General features: G+C 38.4%; 1 protein-coding gene across 1 annotated transcript in view; it reads right to left on the bottom strand.

Moving 5' to 3' along the window:
• The window catches only part of LOC135112318 (uncharacterized), a 79,105-nt gene that overhangs the window by 17,484 nt on the left and 39,737 nt on the right, over positions 1 to 21,884 (bottom strand). The window lies entirely within an intron of this gene.

Below are 21,884 nucleotides of genomic sequence, written 5' to 3'. Positions count from 1 at the left end.
GTATCTGCAAATTATACACAGGCATCTGTAAAACAAGGGTGAAATTATCATTATCGTACGTTACTGTAACGAGACAGATCTGAAGCACTTAACATAAAAGGAAACGATTCTTGTGTGTGTGTGTGTGTGTGTGTGAGAGAGAGAGAGAGGGAGAGAGAGGATTATCCACCCTCGTTGCATGTTAGCAATGAAATACTCATTTGTAACATGTCATATATACTTCATATTTGTCAAGATATTGTAACATTGTAAACAGTAAAGGTTTAGCAGAAAATGAATTGATCCGATATTAAAATTGTGGTATGAATTTAACTGACTCTTACAATATTCCCTCCACTCTCCAGTGTCCACACACACACATACACACACACACACACACACACACACACACAAAGTTGAGGATTACAGACTTAATTTACTTCAAAACAGCATACTGACAAATACTGATCTAAAATCCAAGCAAAGTAAAATATCCCGGACAGAGCCTCTTCACAAGGGAATGTAAAAAAAAAAAAAAAAAAAAAAAAATCTGAAGAGAGAGGCTGCCGAAGGTTTAGTGAGGCGGTACAAAAGATCTGAGACGCTCTCCAAAGACTCCAATTAGAGGCGATGGAAGGGCGATCAGTATTGGTGGCAAGTGTGATGCCGGGGAGCAAGTATATCCTTAAATAACACGGTCGGAATATCACACGCACGAAAGAAGATTTTTATCAAAAGTTTTAATTTGTTCTGTTATTTCCAAAAGATCTCCAGTTTCAGTTTTCTCTTTTATTTCGGAAATCAATCTGCACATTATAAGTTTCAAATGTGAGCCACAAAATTAATTTACCCGTCGTGCACTGAATAAGATGGAGGCAAATATTGCGATGCCGCGACACACAACCCTTTCAATTTTACCTTTTTGACAGCCGAATGTGTCGCTTTTTTTTTTTTCTTTGCATTTGCTGGTCTTCTTCAAACACACATATAAAATAGTAACAACATCAACAACAACAATAACACTGTTACTGTTACTGCACACTTTTCTATCCACAATGTAATGAAAAAAAAAAAAAACATTGGAAGGGCAGCATTTCGATTACAACGTCAAGGAAACTCCATCAGCCGCCACAGCACCTCACGCATAAGTAACCCTTGCCATGAAAACCAGCGGGCCATAACACAATTAGCTCACTAATGACTCTCACTAGACAATGACAAATGATCTGAGAATATTAACAGTTCTCTTCATTTAATTAATTGATGAGAATGATCCAGACAGCTGCCTAGATCTTCGACCAAGTGGACACTGCCCTAACGTTATTCTTTACTCGCCTAAGAATCAGCGTCTCATTTTTTACTTATACTCGTGTATTCCTTATTATTATATTCTGGCTAGGAAAAATGTACAGTGTAGGAAATAAAGCCGAGAGTTATCTTTTTGGGTCTTTTTTTTTTTATCTTCTTTATGTAGGAGGGGCACCGGCCAAGGGTGACACATCTGCAATAAATATGAAAGGCCCACCAAGGTGCCGGTCCCCGAACAGAGTCGAAAGCGGTAGTCAAAAATTACAGGATAAGTGTCTTGAAACCTCCCTCTTGAAAGAGTTCAAGTCATAGGAAGGTGGAAATATAAAGGCAGGCAGGGAGTTCCTGAGTTTACCAGAGAAAGGAATGAATGATTGAGAATACTGGTTAACTCTTGCATTAGAGAGGTGGACAGAATAGGAGTGAGAGAAAGAAGAAAGTTCATGTGCAGCGAGGCCATGGGAGGAGGGGAAGCATGCAGTTAGCAAGATCAGAAGAGCAGTTGGCATGAAAATAGCGGTAGAAGACAGCTAGAGATGCAACAATGCGGCGGTGAGAGAGAGGCTGAAGACAGTCAGTTAGAGGAGAGGAATTGCTAAGATGAAAAGCTTTTGACTCTACCCTGTCTAAAATAGTGGTATGAGAGGAACCCCCCAATATATGTAAAGCATATTTCATACATGAACGGATAAGGCCTCTGTACAGAGTTAGCAGCTGGGGAGATGAGAAGAACTGGCGGGGATATCTCAGAACACCTAACTTCATAGAAGCTGTTTTAGCTAGAGATGAGATGTGAAGTTTCCAGTTCAGATTATAAGTAAAGGACAGACCGAGGGTGTTCAGTGTAGAAGAGGGGGACAGTTGAGCGTCATTGAAGAAGAGGGGATAGTTGTCTGGAAGGTTGTGTCGAGTTGATAGATGAAGGAATTGAGTTTTTTGAGCCATTGAACAATACTAAGTTTGCTCTGCCTCAATCAGAAATATTAGAGATATCTGAAGTCAGGCGTTCAGTGGCTTCCCTGCAAGAATTACTTACTTTTTGAAGTAGTAGTAGTAGTAGTAGTAGTAGCAGAAGCAGCAGCAGCAGCAGCTGCTGCGACAGCATTAGTAGTAGAAGTAGTAATAGAAGTACTACTATTACTACTACTACTACTACTACTACTACTACTACTACTAGTAGTAGTAGTAGTAGTAGTAGTAGTAGTAGTAGTAGTAGTAGTAGTAGTAGTAGCAGCAGCAGCAGCAGCAGCAGCAGCAGCAGCAGCAGCAGCAGCAGCAGCAGCTGCTGCTGCAACAGCATTATTATTATTATTAGTAGTAGTAGAAGAAGTACTATTACTATTACTACTACTACTACTACTACTACTACTACTACTACTACTAGTAGTAGTAGTAGTAGTAGTAGTAGTAGTAGTAGTAGTAGTAGTAGTAGTAGTAGTAGTAGTAGTTGTTGTTGTTGTTGTTGTTGTTGTTGTTGTTGTTGTTGTTGTTGTTGTTGTTGTAGGTAGTAGTTGTTGTTGTTGTTGTAGGTAGTAGTAGTAGTAGTAGTAGTAGTAGTAGTAGTAGTAGTAGCAGTAGTAATATTATTATTATTGTTGTTATTATTATTATTATTATTATTATTATTATTATTAGTAGTAGTAGTAGTAGTAGTAGTAGTGTATAAACTATGAGTAAAGGAATATATAAATAAAACAAAGGCATCTCCTTCCTAAATACATACTTAATCATGTAATGATGTCCAAACGCAGTCAACCAACCACCCGAGCCCAGATTCCCTACACACCCACTTAAAGAAAGGAAGAAAAGGACAAATATAGATAAGAAGTCGTAATACCGATAGGAGGGCACAAGTGTAGCTCAGGTCTTATATACGACAACTAGGTAAATACACACACACACACACACACACACACACACACACACACACACACACACACACACACACACACACACACACACACACACACATTCCGCTGATAAAAAGGAATTTCAAAGGATGTAGAAAAACGAGACAAAAATCAAAGCATTTCCATTCTGAATAGCTATGAATGTTGCTCTAGTGTTCTCTCTTATGTAGGATTTTATAGTGAACTGTAAGCTGCATTACCTTTCTTTCTTAACATGATACCGTTCGCGCTTATTTTTAGAGTACGATTAAGGGAGAAAAGTATATGATAGTTGTACAGCAGCAGAAGCAGCAGCAGCAACAGTAGTAGTCGTAGTAGTAGTAGCAGTAGTAGTAGTAGTAGTAGTAGTAGTAGTAGTAGTAGTAGTAGTAGTAGTACATAAGAACACACGAACATAAGAGAACAAGGGAAGCTGCAAGAAGCCAACAAGCCAGCACGTAACAGTCACCCTATGAAACATACATACAGTATCTACTTATTTTCGTGTATGATCACTATCATACATTCCTATAATTTTCTGAAGCTTAGTACCAACAGTTTGATTAATGAGCCCATTCCATTCATCTATCACTCTATTTCAGAACTATTTCCTTCCTCTCGTTTTCTTAAACCTAACTTATTTTCAAGTTTGAATCCGTTATTTCTTGTTCGTAGTAGTAGTAGTAGTAGTAATAGTAGTAGTAGTAGTAGTAGTGGTAGTAGTAGTAGAAGTAGTAGTAATAGTAGCTACGGTAATAACACTCATGAAAATTACAACTACTAATATGAATAATAATGACATTAAACACTCACGTGTAATGTGCTGCACTGAAATATATTTTTAGCCAAGTGCAGCTTTGCATGCATGGACTGTGGAGGGTTTTAATGACTATAATGACAAAAATGCGTATCGGGTGACATTATATACGAATATTGAACGTGCTTTGTTATCAGGAATTATGATATTATGGAAAACCTTACACAGATCGTATTGGCTCATTATAGACTCTGTAAACTGAATAGATGAATGAATAAATAAATAGATAAATGAATAACAAATAGATAAATAAATAAATAAACAGATGAATGAATAAACTAGGAATGTGACAGACCATAAGAATTTATTTATTTATTTATTTATTTTCCACAAGAGAGGCTCAACTCAACTTTCCTTTGTTGCTTTTCATGTGTGTACAGGAAAGGCCATTTTCCCTCATTAGCCGCGAGGTTCATGGTACAAATACTGCTTTGTTCGGTAATCATTAAGCACATTGTTACAAACTCTTCATTATCAGCGTCACCATCTTTAAATAACAGCTTATGAGAAAAACAACAAACAAAAGACAACGTTATAATGGAATGTGGAGAAAAATAATAGGCAGACATTTCTGAAATTAGTTTAGCCATCCCTATTGAAACCATTTTCTACTTAGTTTTGTTAATGAACGACAATGACTCTTAGTTTTTTTACTTATTTATTTATTTTTTTTCTATTAACTAACCTCTCACACACGCGGAAACATAATCTCGTACTACATCTCACATATTAATATCAAACCATGAAAAAAATCTAGAGGTATACGCCACATTCTCACAAGAAGGAGCAAGCACCCACCAGCCACACGAGCCACGCCACAATGCACGGGCGCCTTGAGACACCCCCCCCCCCCATTAAGGGGCGGGCAGGCGCTTACAGGCGGCAAATTCCGTTTTCTGTGACGCCGAGTACCCTGAGTATGCAGCAATTTTTAGCCTCCAGTGTCCAGGAAATTGACCTTTACACACACTGTTGCTCCTTCGTCGCCATGAAAACTCTCGCAAATGGGTTATATCTTCCACTAGTGATGTCAATCCCGGGCGGGTGTGAGGGGGAAGAAGGGCCAGCGAGCAGCAACGGTGGAGAGAAATGGTGAGAACACAGAAAGCCTCTGCAGGGAGCCGGGACTGGCCGCCTTGACATGTTGTGGCTGATTTGAGAGAATGGCACCGCGGGAGGGGACTTGACCACGCGGAGGGGACGCGAGACACTGGGCTGCAAAGGTTAAGGATTTTGAAGCTACAAAGATTTCCCTTAAATTGTGCCACTTTTTCGCAGCACACAGTGGCGGTGTCACTGGCTGGATTAAAGTGTCAGGAAAAGGTAGCAGGGAGGCTGGATATCCTAGCATCTAAAGGGAGGTGGAGACGAAGAAGAGGGAGTGTGTGCTCTGAGAGCAGGTGAAAGATAAAGTGAAATGTACCGTGATGCTTGTGCTTTGTGGATGACGAAAAGAGAGACGAAAAGAAAACGATCACAGGACGAAACTAAGGAAAGGAAAGGGGTAAAGGAATAGAACGTGCCTCAATAATTCATGAAAATGTGGAGGGGAGACCTGACGAGGTTTTGTGTGTGTGTGTGTGTGTGTGTGTGTGTGTGTTTCGTAAAGACGCAGCAGCATGGAGATGATGCCCCTTCGACCTTGTGTCCTAGTTCGTGATGAGAGAGAGAGAGAGAGAGAGAGAGAGAGAGAGAGAGAGAGAGAGAGAGAGAGAGAGAGAGAGAGAGAGAGAGAGAGAGAGAGTCTCCTTCAGCACCATACGACAGACTTGCTGGAAACCTAAACGGAAAAAAAAAGTGTCTGGGGGCTCAAGGAGTTGATTAGACTGGCTGGAACAAAAATGAATTAGCGAGTGATTTATAGCGGGGACCCAGGTGGCCGCTCCCTCAAGAGTAGTGTGCAGAGGTGTGGGGGGGGGGTGAGGTGGCTACAGGATACAGAATCCGGTAAGCCACTGTATGGAAATGATGCAGTGTGTGGGTGATGGGGAGAGTGAAGGGAGATGATAACTGTCTGTAAGCCATCTATTCTTCATCATGTTATCTATCACTCATTCAATCCATCATATCCTATTTGTCAATAAAGTCAATCAGCCTATCTATCTATCTATCTATCTATCTATCTAACTATCTATCTATCTAACCGTCTGCCTGTCTGTCTCAAAAGGTGTGTGTCTCAAGGAGTTCTCGTCCTCCTCCTCTTCTCTTCATCGTGGCAAACTGTCAGGAGACAGGGAAGCGTTTCAGTGCCTCAAATTATTTATTTCATGATAGAATTCCTTATAATATACACATATTATTAAATTTTATCACATTAGCAGCAAGTGTGCCCTTCTGAGAAATAAATCAACAATAATCATAATCATTACGTCACTGCTCTGTACAGACTTACTAAATTATAAAGACTTGCGGTGTAAAAACAATGAAAAGACTATCCAGCTTCCTCAGACGCTGCATGAATGCTGCAGATGAAACACAACTTTCCACTGAATCTGCTTTGCAAGTCTTGTTAACGAATACTGAAATTGCTTCTGCACGTGTAATGAAACAAGAGGAAGACTGAGAGAGGAAAATGGGAAAGAGGAAAAATAATAGTCAAGTGAATTATGAAGGAAAATGAAAAGTAGGAAGAGGAGAAGGAGAGCCTATGAAACGTACAAAATAGCTCGTGTCTGTAAAATATGGTTACCAACAACCAGCTGGTCTGTTGAGCCTATTACATGGCCTATATACTGCTCACAATTAATGGCTACATATCAAACACATTACCCATCATGCAGACACCAGACTCCGCGCTACTGTGTGAAGACACCCGCGCTCGAAAAATATATAATAAGGAACTTAACTATATGTGTATTCCTTGTTCCCCAAAATACGAAGAGCAAAGCAGAGGTAACGTTTGCGATCAATTTGTTACGAAGAGTGAGATCTGACAAAGCAAAGTTACTCACTCGCCTAGAACACTAAATTTGGAATACCACAACTTTCCTTGTACCTAACCAGTGAGTAGCTTCTGCATGCCCGGCCACGGAAACATTACTGACTACAACGTGCACGAGATGGTAATTAATCTGGTGGTGCTTGCTAACTAATGAATTTTCAACAGTTTTACTTTGGATGCAGTTACATACAGAGCAACTCAACTCAAGTCAAGGTCGCCAGGAGCATGATTCGACGTAACGATTTTCCAGAACAACTACCTGAAATACAGACGCAATTAAACCTGACTTGTGCCGCGGTGGAAGTTACATGAGGCAGCAGCAGCAGCAGGAAGAGGAGGATAAACGGGCGGGACGCAGACCCAGAGTTTGTTGGACGGAATGAGGAAGAGGCGGCGATGGTAACTTGAAAGGGAAAGGAAACACGGAGCGGAGGGACAAGGGAGAGTATTTAGGAGGAAGGAAATGGGGCAAAAAGTTTAAAGGTGAAGAGAAAAAAAAAAAAAGAAAAAAAAGAAAAAAAGCGGCACAGGGAAAAGGGGACGCGTGGTTAGACTAGCTGGGATGGTGAGACGTTGGGGAGAGGGAGGGAATAGGGGGAGAGGCGTGCAACCAATGATCCGAAAAGGGAAAGCGTTGAAACCTCACAAAACAGGAGGAATAAAGAAGAGTCATGATGGAGGCACTGAAGCTCATGCGTGGCGCACCTCAAACAGAAATGCAACGTATTCATTACTCGATATTTTGTTTCTCTCTTCCTCCTCTCTAATGACTGGCCTGACCTTTTCCTTTCTATTACAATGGAAAACTAATAGAAAAGGATAAAAACGGGAATTCAGAAGTAGTTGTGCCAATGTTGGGATTAGTAGCGACTTGCTTTTTCATCCACCAGGTGTTAAGTTTCTTCCTAGACTGTTTCCTAGACTGACGGATTACTCTGCTCCCTTTATCAGGAGAGAGTTTTTACAATTATGTTTTCTCTCTTTCTGTTCTTTTTTCCCTCCTCCCGTTTGTTTCGCTCATGCATTTCTCTCTGTTTTCCTCCGGTCTATTTTTGCATTCTCTTTTTTCTCCATTCTTCCTCTTTCTCTTTTTTTTCCCCCTGTCTTTTGTCCATCTGGTATTCTTTATAATTTTCTCTTTTTTTTCGTGTGCCCATTTCAATACTCTTACTTTTTCTACTTTAACCTTTTAGTTTACACATTTATTTCTCAGTTTTTTCCTCGTATGTGAGTTTTAAACTTTGAGTCTTCCTATTTCTTTCACATTTTTTTTTTTCAGATATATAACACATTAAATTTGATGATCTTTTCTCCATATTGCTACCGGTAAGCAGTCGTTGATCAGAACGGTCCAAATTATGATATTCCGGGAGATGGTTATTTGTGATCAACCCAGCAGGCCATTGCCAAAGTTACATCGCCTCCTGTTGAATTAATCACTTTTGATCGTCACTCACACAAACAATATGTAATACTGACGCTCTTTAATTTACAAACCATTAAAGACAACAGGGAATCAATGTATCTTTCCTTTGCAAAGGATTTCTCTGAAAAATAACATATATATATATATATATATATATATATATATATATATATATATATATATATATATATATATATATATATATATATATATATATATATATATATATATATATATATATATATATATATATATATATATATATATATATATATATATATATATATATATATAATTTTTTTTCTTTTTTTTTCTTAAGATATCAAATCTGATATTCTATTGCCTCTTAGTTCCATGTTAAGTCTGTGTCAGGTGCGCTCAGGGTTACGCAACACATCCTTGCGGTTGCTTCGAAAAGAACATTCTCTGCAGGCGAAAGGCCTTTCTCCCGTGTGTGTGTCCGCACGTGGCGTCTGAAGTCCCGGGATGTCTTGAAGGTTGCTCGCCAGCAGTATGGGCAGGTATAGCCTCGTGATATACCATCTTTCCCAGAGAGTTACGAGTGTGCCTCTACCTCCGACTCCTACGGACGGTAGGGATATCATTTTGTCCATAGCTACACTCAAAATCAACCCATACATACACTGTAAACAAATCTTTAATATACTATAAAATAAATCAATGAAAAAAGTTAAGAGTGAAAATAGCTGATGAGCTTCAACATCTCACTGCACTTGACATTCTTAGAGAGGCCAGGTGTGGCCCTAAATTTCATCCATAAAAATAAACCCAAAATATGAATTTCGACAAACCAGACATAGTAAAAGATATATATACACTTTATTCAAAGTAAGCTTCAGTTTTAAAGTTTCATCATGTATGATTTAGGTAAAAGAATATATTTATTTCTGCATAGAACACAATGTACCAGTGAGTGATGCACAAAGTGTAATATTTGTCTTGTTTAAAATGTCATTAGACAAAACAAAATTTTTTCCCTTTGTGTATATTTATGATATTGTAAATACCTTATGAAAAAATCATTCCCCAAACAAAAATACAAATTTTCCCAAATATAGAAGTTAGTTAATGTATGAAGCATGATACTTTATGACTGCAAGACTGGGAATGTAAACAAAATGATGCCAAGAGATAAAAATTAACTGACAGCAGCCAGGCCTGGGTATGTACGCAGTTACTGGGAATGAAAATCCCTGCTTCAATTTCACAAGCAGTGAACCCAAAACCAAAAACTTGGGTTTTGATAGTGATAATGATATGATGGGGATGGTGATGGTGATGGCAGTAAAGACATAATGTTTCACAGACAGAAACTTGAATGAATAGAGTTTAAGTAAATATGTGTCATAGTGATAGTGGTGGTACAGATTAATAATGATGATAATAATAATAATAATAATAATGATGATGATGATAATAATAATAATAATAATAATAATAATAATAATAATAATAATAATAATAATAATAATAATAATAATGACAATAACAATTTTTATTGTATAACAAACAGAAGTAATAAAGCACAGTGATTATGGTTTTACAATAATAATATTAGTTACATAGAAGCAAATATCATCAGAGATGGTTAAGGAACAATAAAGGTGATGAGGGAGATGAAATTATAATGTTTGCCGCACAGAAACAAGAGGGTGCAGTGAAGTAATAGTGTGATGAAGGCAACACAACCCCCCACAAGCCCTTCTCTCTCTCTCTCTCTCTCTCTCTCTCTCTCTCTCTCTCTCTCTCTCTCTCTCTCTCTCTCTCTCTCTCTCTCTCTCTCTCTCTCTCTCTCTCTCTCTCTCTCTCTCTCTCTCTCTCTCTCTCTGTGTGTGTGTGTGTGTGTGTGTGTGTGTGTGTGTGTGTGTGTGTGTGTCTACCCAGCATAGCTCAAGTGCTGCTGTCTGGAAAAATCTGCTGCTCATTTCCTTCATCTAAATTTTTCATTCAGATAGTGTCCCAAAATAATGTTCATTTTTTTCAATCCCCATCCCTCAAAGTAATGGTTTGGTTGATAGCATGAAAAAAAAAGTAATAAATAACTTTAATTTTCAGTGTACTTATCTACGAAGCGTAACAAACCACTCAAGATATGAATGTGAAACAAAGGGACGAAATTGCAACAGTAATGCAGAAAATGAGACGATATAAAAATAATTAATTTCTGATTAAAAATCACACTTTTACATGCACAACAACAATGCATCTATCATTGGAGTAAGGAATAAATATTAACTCCATAAACTGGTCTGTATTTATCTAAGGTGAGGCCACATGCAGCCCCTAAAGTTTTATTTTTATTTTTTTTATTTAAGTTTTAATATCAACACAACTTCCTCATAAGAAACAAATTTCTGATCTCATACTTCCTGTTACTGAAGGAATATATTCTAAGAATTCCCTTTCCTTCTGTCTCTGCCACTATGCTGTCTTTTATTATCACAAGTTCATAATTTTCCAATAATGAATCAAGCTTATAAAGCTACAAGGTTTAATTGACTAGGGATGCTATGTATGTAAACCATTCAGTAAATTGCACACACACACACACACACACACACTCACACACACACACACACACACACACACACACACACACACACACACACACACACACACACACACACACACACACACACACACACACACACACACACACACACACACACACACACACACACACACACACTAAAACTTATAAATTTTATCAGACAAATATTTCTCCTTGGATTTTGTGGTAGTCTCTCTTTCAGAACAAAGAAACACAGCTAACTCGCCACAGCAGAATCCCGCTGGAGCAGTTGAAATAGCACCATTAAGAAGCAGAAGAAACATTAAAGCAAAATTAAAGCAATACAGGACAACAGCTTTTTCTGTTCAAAATTCAATGAAGGTAAATGTCTTAAAAGATTTACAGAGATAAGCTATAGAGTGTGAGGTAGAAGGGGCAACTTTGTTAATGATACAGAATTCACCAGGCACTGTTTGACAGGCTAAAAGACTGTCAGAATACAATCAATCTATATGACTGACAAGTTTGTGTAATACAACTCCCAATCCATAGGTTTTTGGCAGCAACATAATGAAGCAAAACACCCTGAAGACCAACAGCACGAGAATAAAAGTACAGTATACTTGCCTAATACTTAAGGACACACGCATATAGAGCAATAACCCAACACGTAACACATGCACATTTGTCACAGTAGTAATATATAGTAATATTCTTCACAAGAAAAAAAACATTTCAATTTAATGGACAAAAGATTTCAGTAAAGAGCAAGTATATCTACCAGAAAAGGACCCATTGAGTGTTGATATTAAATTAAAATATCTTCAATTACTGCCACCATGAATTGGTAACACAGGTGATCACTTTAGGTAAATAATTATGGACATAACCAAATGAATATAAAGTTCAGATTGCTTTCCAAACCAGCACAGGAAAACATGGCAGGATTTGATGGATGACTCTTCAGTGCCACCACTTACCTTGTCCACCACAGCACTTGCAAGGCAGCCTGACTAACCTGAGGTGCTGGCCACTCAACTCTCACCAAGATATGCTGTCCTAAGCTACACTACTCAAACCTTCATTTTTAAACTGAAGAGCATCAGTTAAACACACACACACACACACACACACACACACACATATATATATATATATATATATATATATATATATATATATATATATATATATATATATATATATATATATATATATATATATATATATATATATATATATATATATATATATATATATATATATATATATATATATATATATATATATATATATATATATATATATATATATATATATATATATATATATATATATATATATATATATATATATATATTTTTTTATTATTATTATTTTTTGTCATGTTAATATATATATAAATATATATATATATATATATATATATATATATATATATATATATATACATATATATATATATATATATATATATATATATATATATATATATATATATATATATATATATATATATATATATATATATATATATATATATATATATATATATATATTTTTTTTTTTTTTCATTTATTTATTTATCTATTTATTTATTTTTTTTTGTCATGTTATTGACCGAGTTTACATTCAATGGGATCACGTTTTCTTAGTGTCCCCCGTGTTCCGGTTACCTGCCATTCGGGCATTATCCATATTATTGGTTATAAGTAGTGTAAAGCTTCTGTACCCATTTTATATCATGTAGTATTATTCTCTTCATAATTTAAGTTCTCTATATCTTTGTATGTATAAGGGAGGAAGTATAATTGAGGTGGAAATATGTTGAAACGAGGGGAGCTTGAGTGGGTAACAACACATTCCAAGGAGGGGAAGGCAGAGCGCCTTAGGTCGGGAGGTATATCGGAGGGAAGGCGTTTCTCAGGGAAGAATCTTGGTGTGCATTGGTGATGGAGTGGTGTGTGGAGGTATTAGTGGTGATATCCAGGATCAGGTTAGTGAGTCTTTTGTGGTATCAAGAGCTCTTGTCCGCTGAAATTCGGTTGTTGAGTTGTGCCGGTGACACTGTCGGAAGGGGTCATAGGTCAAACTGGCAGCCATTTTGTGAGTGGAGTTTGTGGTGTTGACCTTGGAAGCTGGTGTTGTGGTGTATTGGTGATTTTTGGGATGATGTTACGGTGTTATGGGTAATTTTTGGTGATGGTGGTAATCTCCTGAAAGGTTTGAGGAGGTGAAATACGGGAATTATTGCCTGGGGATGCGGTAATGGCGTCTGAGTAAATTCCTGCGGTTCAGGGGAAATATTTCTGTGACTGGTGGAGGTGTAAACGGGTTCTGGTGTTGTGTTAAGTGACGAGAACGACATGTAAGAACGTGTACTACCTCATGTTGTTTGTGAATTGTTATTAGTATTAATATATGTGCTTGTAACATAGAATAATCCTGTTTTCTACTCCCCCAACATTGATCCGGTATTAGAGGTGATTCCAGGTGTGCTGGATCAAGGTAAGGGTGCAGTGAGAGGGTGTAATTCTGGCGATTTCGGATAGGTCGGGTAGGCACTCGAAGCCTATAAAAATCCAGAACTTTAAAACTTTCCGGGATCAGTGTAACGCCCACTTTCTTGGAAAGATAACCGGGATCGTACGATCGTAAGTAAGCGATCGTGACAATGTATATATATATATATATATATATATATATATATATATATATATATATATATATATATATATATATATATATATATATATATATATATATATATATATTCGTCAACATTGTTGAGAATATGTATTGTAATTTATGGTATATTTATTGGAATCATTCACATTTACGAATTAAAGTATGTTTGGGTTTATTATTGGTAGTGGCTGTTCTAGGTAGGCGCTTGTCGCTGCGAATTTGTCGAGGCGACCGACGTGGCTCAATTCCTTTGCAGAGTTGCCAGTTTTGCGAAAAAAAGTCGCTAAATCTAGCTACTTTTTTGTGAGATTTAGCTACCAAATTTTCAAGTGAGCGACGTAGCGTCTTTTTAGCAACTTTTAATTGAATCTGAATGATTATTTGTACTACTTATGGAAAATTACAATCAGGGGAACAACTTTAATTGAATAATTTTGCAAATTATGTGTAATGATTGCACTGACTGTGGAGAGGATAGCTTGGTGAGGGAGGGATTGGGAGGGGGCTACAGAGGTAGGGAAGGGTCCACCCCTATCCCCACCCTGCCCCTCCTCACCCAACCCTCAGTGAGGGTCGTGTGGACTGACGCGTATCGTACGTGTACAGGACAAGGCGAACAGCGAGTCGGCTACTTGTCTCAGTCACGGACTCACGGTTTAGTAACCGCAGTTTCCTCACAACGTCCATGAGTATAACAGTGTGGAGCGCTTACGAGAATGAGCAAGAAATACTCTCAACGGTTTCGGCAGGAATGGCTAAATATAGCAAGTGGCTCAGTAAGGCACAGGGTGATGATACCAAGGCATATTGCAAGTTATGCGCTTGTATACTAACTGCATAGCTGAGTGACTTGGAAAAACACAGGACCACAGCTAAACATTAGCGGGCAGAGGAGCCATTCAGCTCTCAGAGACAAAGAACCTTGTTATTTGAGACTAAGAGAGTTGATAATGATTCCAGAAAGTCAGAGACTCAAATGGCTATGTTCATTACTGAGCATTGTGCATTGTGTGTGCTAGATCATCTGAATGATGTGTGTAAAGCAGGCTTTGGTGATGGTAAGGGGTGTAAGGATCTTAAGCTTAAGAGATCGAAGTGCAGTGCAATAATTTACAATGTGATAACCCAGCATTTCAAACAAGAAATCAAAGATGACATCGGCAACAGAAAATTCAGCTTAATTATAGAAGAGAGTAATGACATCTCTGTAACTAAGCTTTTGGGTATTGGCATAAGATACTTTTCTGCATCAAGGAAAACATTTGTGACAACTTTCTTAGATTTGGTTGAACTGAGTGAGTGTAATGCTGATGCAATATGTGATGCCCTCAAGAAACCTCTTGATAAATATAGACTGAAATTGCAGAAACTCAGTGATGACCGGAGTGAACAGTGGTGTATATGTAAAATTAAAACCTGAGAATCCTAATCTGTTCCTCATAAGATGTACGTCATTCACTGCAGCTGGCAGTTTCTCATGCTGCCAAAGAACATGCTGCCAAAGAACAAAGAAGAGGCACTTACAAGTCTTAATCAAACATTGCTACAATTGGTTCTCGCATTCTTCTCTAAGGCAGGTGAAGTACAAGAAATTGTATGCCATGATGAACGATGCAATGAAATCTCTGAAATTAATACAGTTATGTGACACACGCTGGATGTTTATTGAGGCTGTTGTTGTCAGAATTTTGAACCAGTGGGATAAACTGAAAACTCTGAGAGTGCCAGAAGGGAGGAGAGATGTTGCACAGCAGAACAGCTATATTTAATGTTGTGTGACAAGAAAAATTAAGCGTTCCTCACATTTCTGAAACATATTCTTGGAGAAGTCCAGTTTGTAAACAAGAAGTTTGAAGCTGAAACTAATTGTTCCACAAAACTACTGAATGACTTGGTTCAGCTTATTGACTCTTTGTCCTCAAAAGTAATAATTCCAGGAAAAAAAAATACTGAGGCTGGGGTCATTCAGAGATTTTTGGATCCTAACTGTTGTCTGTGTTACGAAATCGAAAAGCACATGAAAGAAGGAAAATTTCGTGGTGAACCAGAAATTCGCAAGATGTGCATTGAGTTTGTGGTTGTCTGCCTGACAACGTTAAAGTTCTTGATGTCCACCATGAGGGCAAGTGAATGACATTATACTGTGTGAAAAAAAAAACAAAAAAAACATGATACACTTCAGTTTTAGGCAGAGGTAGCAGACTTCAGGAACGCCACAGGACAAAATCCCTACAGAGATATCTGTGAGCTTGCTCTCACAGTACTCTCCTTCCCTCAATTAAATGCCGATGTTAAACGATTGTTTAGCCAGATGAACATCGTGAAGATCAAGCTATGTAACAGAATGAACAATGAAACTCTAACAGCAGTCCTGGTTGTCAAGTATGGCCTTCACAAAGTGAGAAAATGTTGTCATAATTGCACCCTACCTGAAGATGTACTAAAGAAGATTTACACTTGAAGCTTACAAGAACTACGAGTACACAACTTCACAAGTAGCATCTACAAGTACTTCTCACTGCAGTGCTGTAGACAACTGGGACCTGAGCGAGTTTTAATTAGCGATGATACTCGATGAAGCTGCATGATTACGAGGGGCCTTTACTCAACAATTGTAAGTATAAATGTACTACGAAATTATATCGGTGATTCTCTCTCTCTCTCTCTCTCTCTCTCTCTCTCTCTCTCTAGTTTTTCCCTATCAAAATTAATATTCTTTATTTAGCTACTTTTTTTTTTTGAGAATTTCCTCATGATTTTAGCGACTTTTAACGACATTTTGCGAGTAATCTTGCAACAAGTAGTAGCTGAGAGTTGGCGGCTATGTTCCTTTACTGCCACGTCAGTCGCCCTGCTGCAGCTCTCATACAGGGGTACTGTGTTGGCCCACGGATACGTGTTATTTGCCCTCTTCGCAGGTATGTGCTATTGTGATTCATGTATTACTAAATGCTGATACACAATGTAATTTGTGAATGGACTGCCTGCTCCCTAAGAGATGCTTATATATGACTATTTATTGCAGCCTGTTATAGGGCCATTGTGGGTATCAAGCTGGGTCAGTCTTGCTCCGTGATGCTTTAGGAGTTTATAGTGTTTGGAGGCCAATGCTGTAAGTCTTCGAGGCAATTGTTTCTTCGTTAACTTCAGTTGATCTAACATATGTTTTCTTGTGACTAGTGAATGGTTGTCCTTGATTGATATGTACGAGTATGTGATGGTCACACTTGACATAATATTGTTCGCAGGTTGGATCTACTCAGTAAAAGTGAATGCAACGCACGGCCTTTTGATCTCTATTGATTTGGTGGACAAAAAAATCCAACAACAATGTCTCACCCGGGAAAGGGCAGTAGGGGCTCCCAGCAGGACGGCTCACAGGAAGAGAGCGCAGACGGACATGACATCAAATTATGGAAAAGGCAGCGAGGAGTGGTCATAGGAAAGTTCACCGCTAAAGTAAGAATATCTAATGATCTTGTGCATCAGAATAGTCCACCTGAAGTGTTAGAGGGTATTTTTCCTGAAATTTGTGGCTGTTTGAGAAGATAGAAAAGATAAATAAGATACTCCAGGAGGTAGAGGATGACTCTGAAAGTGAACATTTGGATTATAATGGTGACTTGCAGAAAGTGAAGTGTGACATTCACTCTAAGTTATTAAATGTAAAACTAACCAGAAATGTCACCTATGTAATGAGAATTGTAATATTTTGATAAAGAAGGTGGAACCTCCAAAATTCAATGGGGATGTGTGTGAATTCCGTTCTACTGTGAAATGTTTTACTAGATTAGTGATATCTCGCCATGGTAAAGACCCATTCATGCTGAGACAGATTAGATGATTTTGACCAAACCAAAGACGAAAGGTTCGGCTCCTCAGAAAAGGATATTTGATGCAGTATTGGCTGAAATTTGTGCTCATAAACCAGTACCGGAGGGAAATAAGGCCAGATTGCTTCATATGATTAGTGTGGTAGAACAAGACTGGTTGGACTTGAAAAAAAATAAAATAAAAGGAAATTGCTAATGTTCATTAGTTTAACAAAGGTTGAACGCCTGCTTCGTGCATATCAAAATAGGGAATGGACACGCAAGGCAAGAGGTTATGATAATGATAGGAGATTTGAAGAATTGATAAGATTTCTGACTGAGGAGCGTCAGGTGATCGAATACTTGGATTACGAATTAAGGCTCGGGGAAAATAGACAGCAAGTCCACCTAGCATCTTGGGAGTCTGACAATATAGGCGGTTTAACACAAATGATTAGTAAACTAACGGGAAGTCTAGAAAGTGGACAAAAACACGTGTTAGATTGTCTTAATAATGTGGCGCAGGCCATGATGAATGTCGCATGTCAAAATCAACGTCATAAAGTCTTGCCTCGTAGCCTTAAACGAAAAAAATTTGGAGCCACAAAGGGCTGCTGGTACCATGGTATTCTTTCTCATGAAATCTATCAATATAACACATTTAGTAGATTAGATAATGATGCAAAGATGAATAACATAAAAAGAGTAGGAGTTTGTTTCATATATCTACAGCCTCACCATATTAGTAGGTGTTGTGACCGGAAGGTTCCTTGTAATATTAAAGTCAATGATTTTGATATATGAAACAATGCATCATCCCATGCTGCATTCAGTATTTACCAGGGAGACTCTAGTGATGAAAGGATGAAGCAACTTTTTAGATCGAGATAGCATATTGTTAATGTTAGGTACAATCAAGAGTAGATTTCATGATCTCAAGGTATTTTTTGATCCAAGATATCTAGCTATGATTACTCATGATGCAGTTCAGAAGCTGGGTTTAAAGGGTACAGGGTACTTAGTTCCTCTGACGGATGCAATGGGGAAGGAGTGGATGGTTGAAGCGATAGGGCTGAATGATTTTTTTTTCTTTATGTAGGAAGGACACTGGCCAAGGGCCACAAAAATCCAATAAAACAAAATGCCCATTGAAATGCCAGTCCCATAAAATGGTTCAAAGCAGTAGTCAAAAACTGATGAATAAGTGTGTTGAAACCTCTGCCTTGAAGAAATTCAAGTCATAGTAAGGTGGAAATACAAAAGCAGGCAGGGAGTTCCAGAGTTTACCAGAGAAAGGGATGAATGACTGAGAATACTGGTTAACTCTTGCGTTAGAGAGGTGGACAGAATAGGGGTGAGAGAAAGAAGAAAGTCTTGTGCAGCGAGGCCGCGGAAGGAGGGGAGGCATGCAGTTAGCAAGATCAGAAGATCAGTTAGCATGAAAATATCGGTAGAAGACAGCTAGAGATGCAACATTACGGCGGTGAGAGAGAGGCTGAAGACGGTCAGTCAGAGGAGAGGAGTTGATGAGACGAAAAGCTTTTGATTCCACCCTGTCTAGAAGAGCAGTATGAGTGGAACCCCCCCCAGACATGTGAAGCATACTCCATACATGGACGGATAAGGCACTGGTACAGAGTTAGCAACTGGGGGGTGTGAGAAAAACTGCCGGAGACGTCTCAGAACACCTAACTTCATAGAAGCTGTTTTAGCTAGAGATGAGATGTGAAGTTTCCAGTTCAGATTATAAGTAAAGGACAGACCAAGGATATTCAGTGTAGAAGAGGCGACAGTTGAGTGTCATTGAAGAAGAGGGGATAGTTATCTGGAAGGTTGTGTCGAGTAGATAGATGGAGGAATTGAGTTTTTGAGGCATTGAACATTACCGAGTTTGCTCTGCCCCAATCAGAAATTTTAGAAAGATCAAAAGTCAAGCGTTCTGTGGCTTCCCTGCGTGAAATGTTTACCTCATGAAGGGTTGGACGTCTATGGAAAGACGTGGAAAAGTGCAGGGTGGTATCATCAGCGTAGGAGTGGATAGGACAAGAAGTTTGGTTTAGAAGATCATTAATGAATAATAAGAAGAGAGTGGGTGACAGGACAGAACCCTGAGGAACACCACTGTTAATAGATTTAGGAGAACAGTGACCGTCTACCACAGCAGCAATGGAACGGTCAGAAAGGAAACTTGAGATGAAGTTACAGAAAGAAGGATAGAAGCCGTAGTTTGGAAATCAAAGCTTTGTGCCAGACTCTATCAGAAGCTTTTGATATGTCCACGGTAACTGCAAAAGTTTCACCAAAATCTGTAAAAGAGGAAGACCAAGACTCAGTAAGGAAAGCCAGAAGATCACCAGTAGAGCGGCCTTGACGGAACCCGTACTGGCGATCAGATAGAAAGTTGTGAAGTGATAAATGTTTAAGAATCTTCCTGTTGAGAATAGATTCCAAAACTTTAGATAGGGAGGAAATTGAGGCAATAGAACGGTAGTTTGAGGAATTTGAACGGTCACCCTTTTTAGGAACAGGTTAAATATAGGCAAACTTCCAGCAAGAAGGAAGGGTAGATGTTGACAGACAGAGCTGAAAGAGTATGACTAGGCAAGGTGCAAGCACGGAGGCACAGTTTCAGTGAACAATAGGAGGTATCCCATCAGGTCCATAAGCCTTCCGAGGGTTTAGGCTAGCAAGGGCATGGAAAACATAATTGCGAAGAATTTTAATAGGTGGCATGAAGTAGTCAGAGGGTGGAGGAGAGGGAGGAACAAGACCAGAATCGTCCAAGGTAAAGTTTTTTAGCAAAGGTTTGAGCGAAGAGTTCAGCTTTAGAAATAGATGTGATAGCAGTGGTGCCATCTGGTTGAAAGTTAACATAAGAGGTCAGTAAAGTAGATATAACTGAGATAGGAGCTGTGTTAGTTGATATTTGGCAAATAGCAAGACCTACTGGCAAAGTAGACCTGCTGATGGAAACAGACTACAGTGTATTACTACTAAGAGTTGAGAAAACTGTACGAGATATTCAATTGATGAAGAGTTAGTTTGGTTACTGTGTGCGAGGATGTCTGGGTCCTTTGAAAGGTACAATTAATGCAATAGTTAATCATGTTCAGTGTACAGGGGTAGATGATTTCATTGTCAAAACTAAATTAGAACCTTATAAGGATACGGATCAATTTTTTTAAAACAGAAGAATTTGGAGTGGATTGTTCTGCTCAATGTGGAGGTTGTCGATGTGGGAAATGCTCATTAGATAGCCACCTTAAAGTGAAAGAACAAAGAGAGTCAAATCTGATTGACGAAAGGGTTACATTATGATGAGAGTAATGAGAAGTGGGTAGCAGAATATCCATGGATTAGACATCTAAGTAAGATGACTAATAACTATTCGGTAGCTTTTGCCAGATTGGTATCAACAGAACGGAGACCTGTATAATGACCAGATTCAGAACAAGATAGATAGATAGATGATGAAGAGATATCAGCATACAAGGGACCAGTGTTTTATCTGCCTCATCATGAGGTACACAAAGCTGGTTCGAGGTCAACACCAATGAGAATAGTTTTCAACTCTTCAGCATCTTACATGGGTTGCTCACTTAATGAATTCCTTGCTAAAGGCCCAGACATACTTAATAATATTTTGGGGATACTTTTGCGATTTCGACAGAGATCTATCTGTTGGATTAATGGGAGATATAAATAAGATGTATAACTCGGTTCATTTATCTCCATTAGATCAACACTACCATAGATTTTTATGGCGTGAGATGAATATCAAACGAAAAGATGACCAGAACGCTCTAACAACGGTTACATTTAGTTACAGGCCGGGAGGAGCAATTGCTGTGATGGCTCTTCGGAAAAATGCGCAAATGTGAAAGGATTGTCCTAGAGTCATGAAACTCATCGAAAGTCATTCATATGTAGATGATTTGCTAACAAGTGTGAATGATTATACTGAACCAAGTAGCATGGTTCAGGAAGTAGAAAAGGTACTAAAAAGAGGAGGCTTCAAAATTAAGGAATGGGTGGTATCAGGCGAAAGGGAGTTACCACCTTCACATTCAAGCTTTGTAGGTACAGAGGAGGAAAATGTGTTTGGCATAAGATGGAACCCCCTGAAAGATTTTTTCTACTTCAAGGTACATTTGAATTTTTCGAAAAGGGTAAAAAATCGGTTGATTGGACCAGATCTTACAAGAAAAGAAATTGACACACAACTGCCATTGAAACTGACAGAGATAATGTTTCTTAGACAGGCAGCCAGTATTTATGATCCATTGGGTCTGATAACCCCCTTTACTCTCAGGATTAAACTTTTAATGAGAGAATTGTTATTGCGTACACACCATGACGAAAGACTTGGCTGGGATGATAATATTAGCCCTTCTGCATATAGTAAGTGGAAATCGTTGTTCAAGCAAAAGTTCGAGCTTGAATCTCTAAAGCTTAACAGATGTATAAAACCTCAGAATGCAATTGGAAACC

Source organism: Scylla paramamosain, chromosome 2, assembly GCF_035594125.1.
Source record: "Scylla paramamosain isolate STU-SP2022 chromosome 2, ASM3559412v1, whole genome shotgun sequence".
Taxonomy (NCBI): Eukaryota; Metazoa; Arthropoda; class Malacostraca; order Decapoda; family Portunidae; genus Scylla; species Scylla paramamosain.
This window is presented reverse-complemented; position numbering and strand designations above follow the sequence as displayed.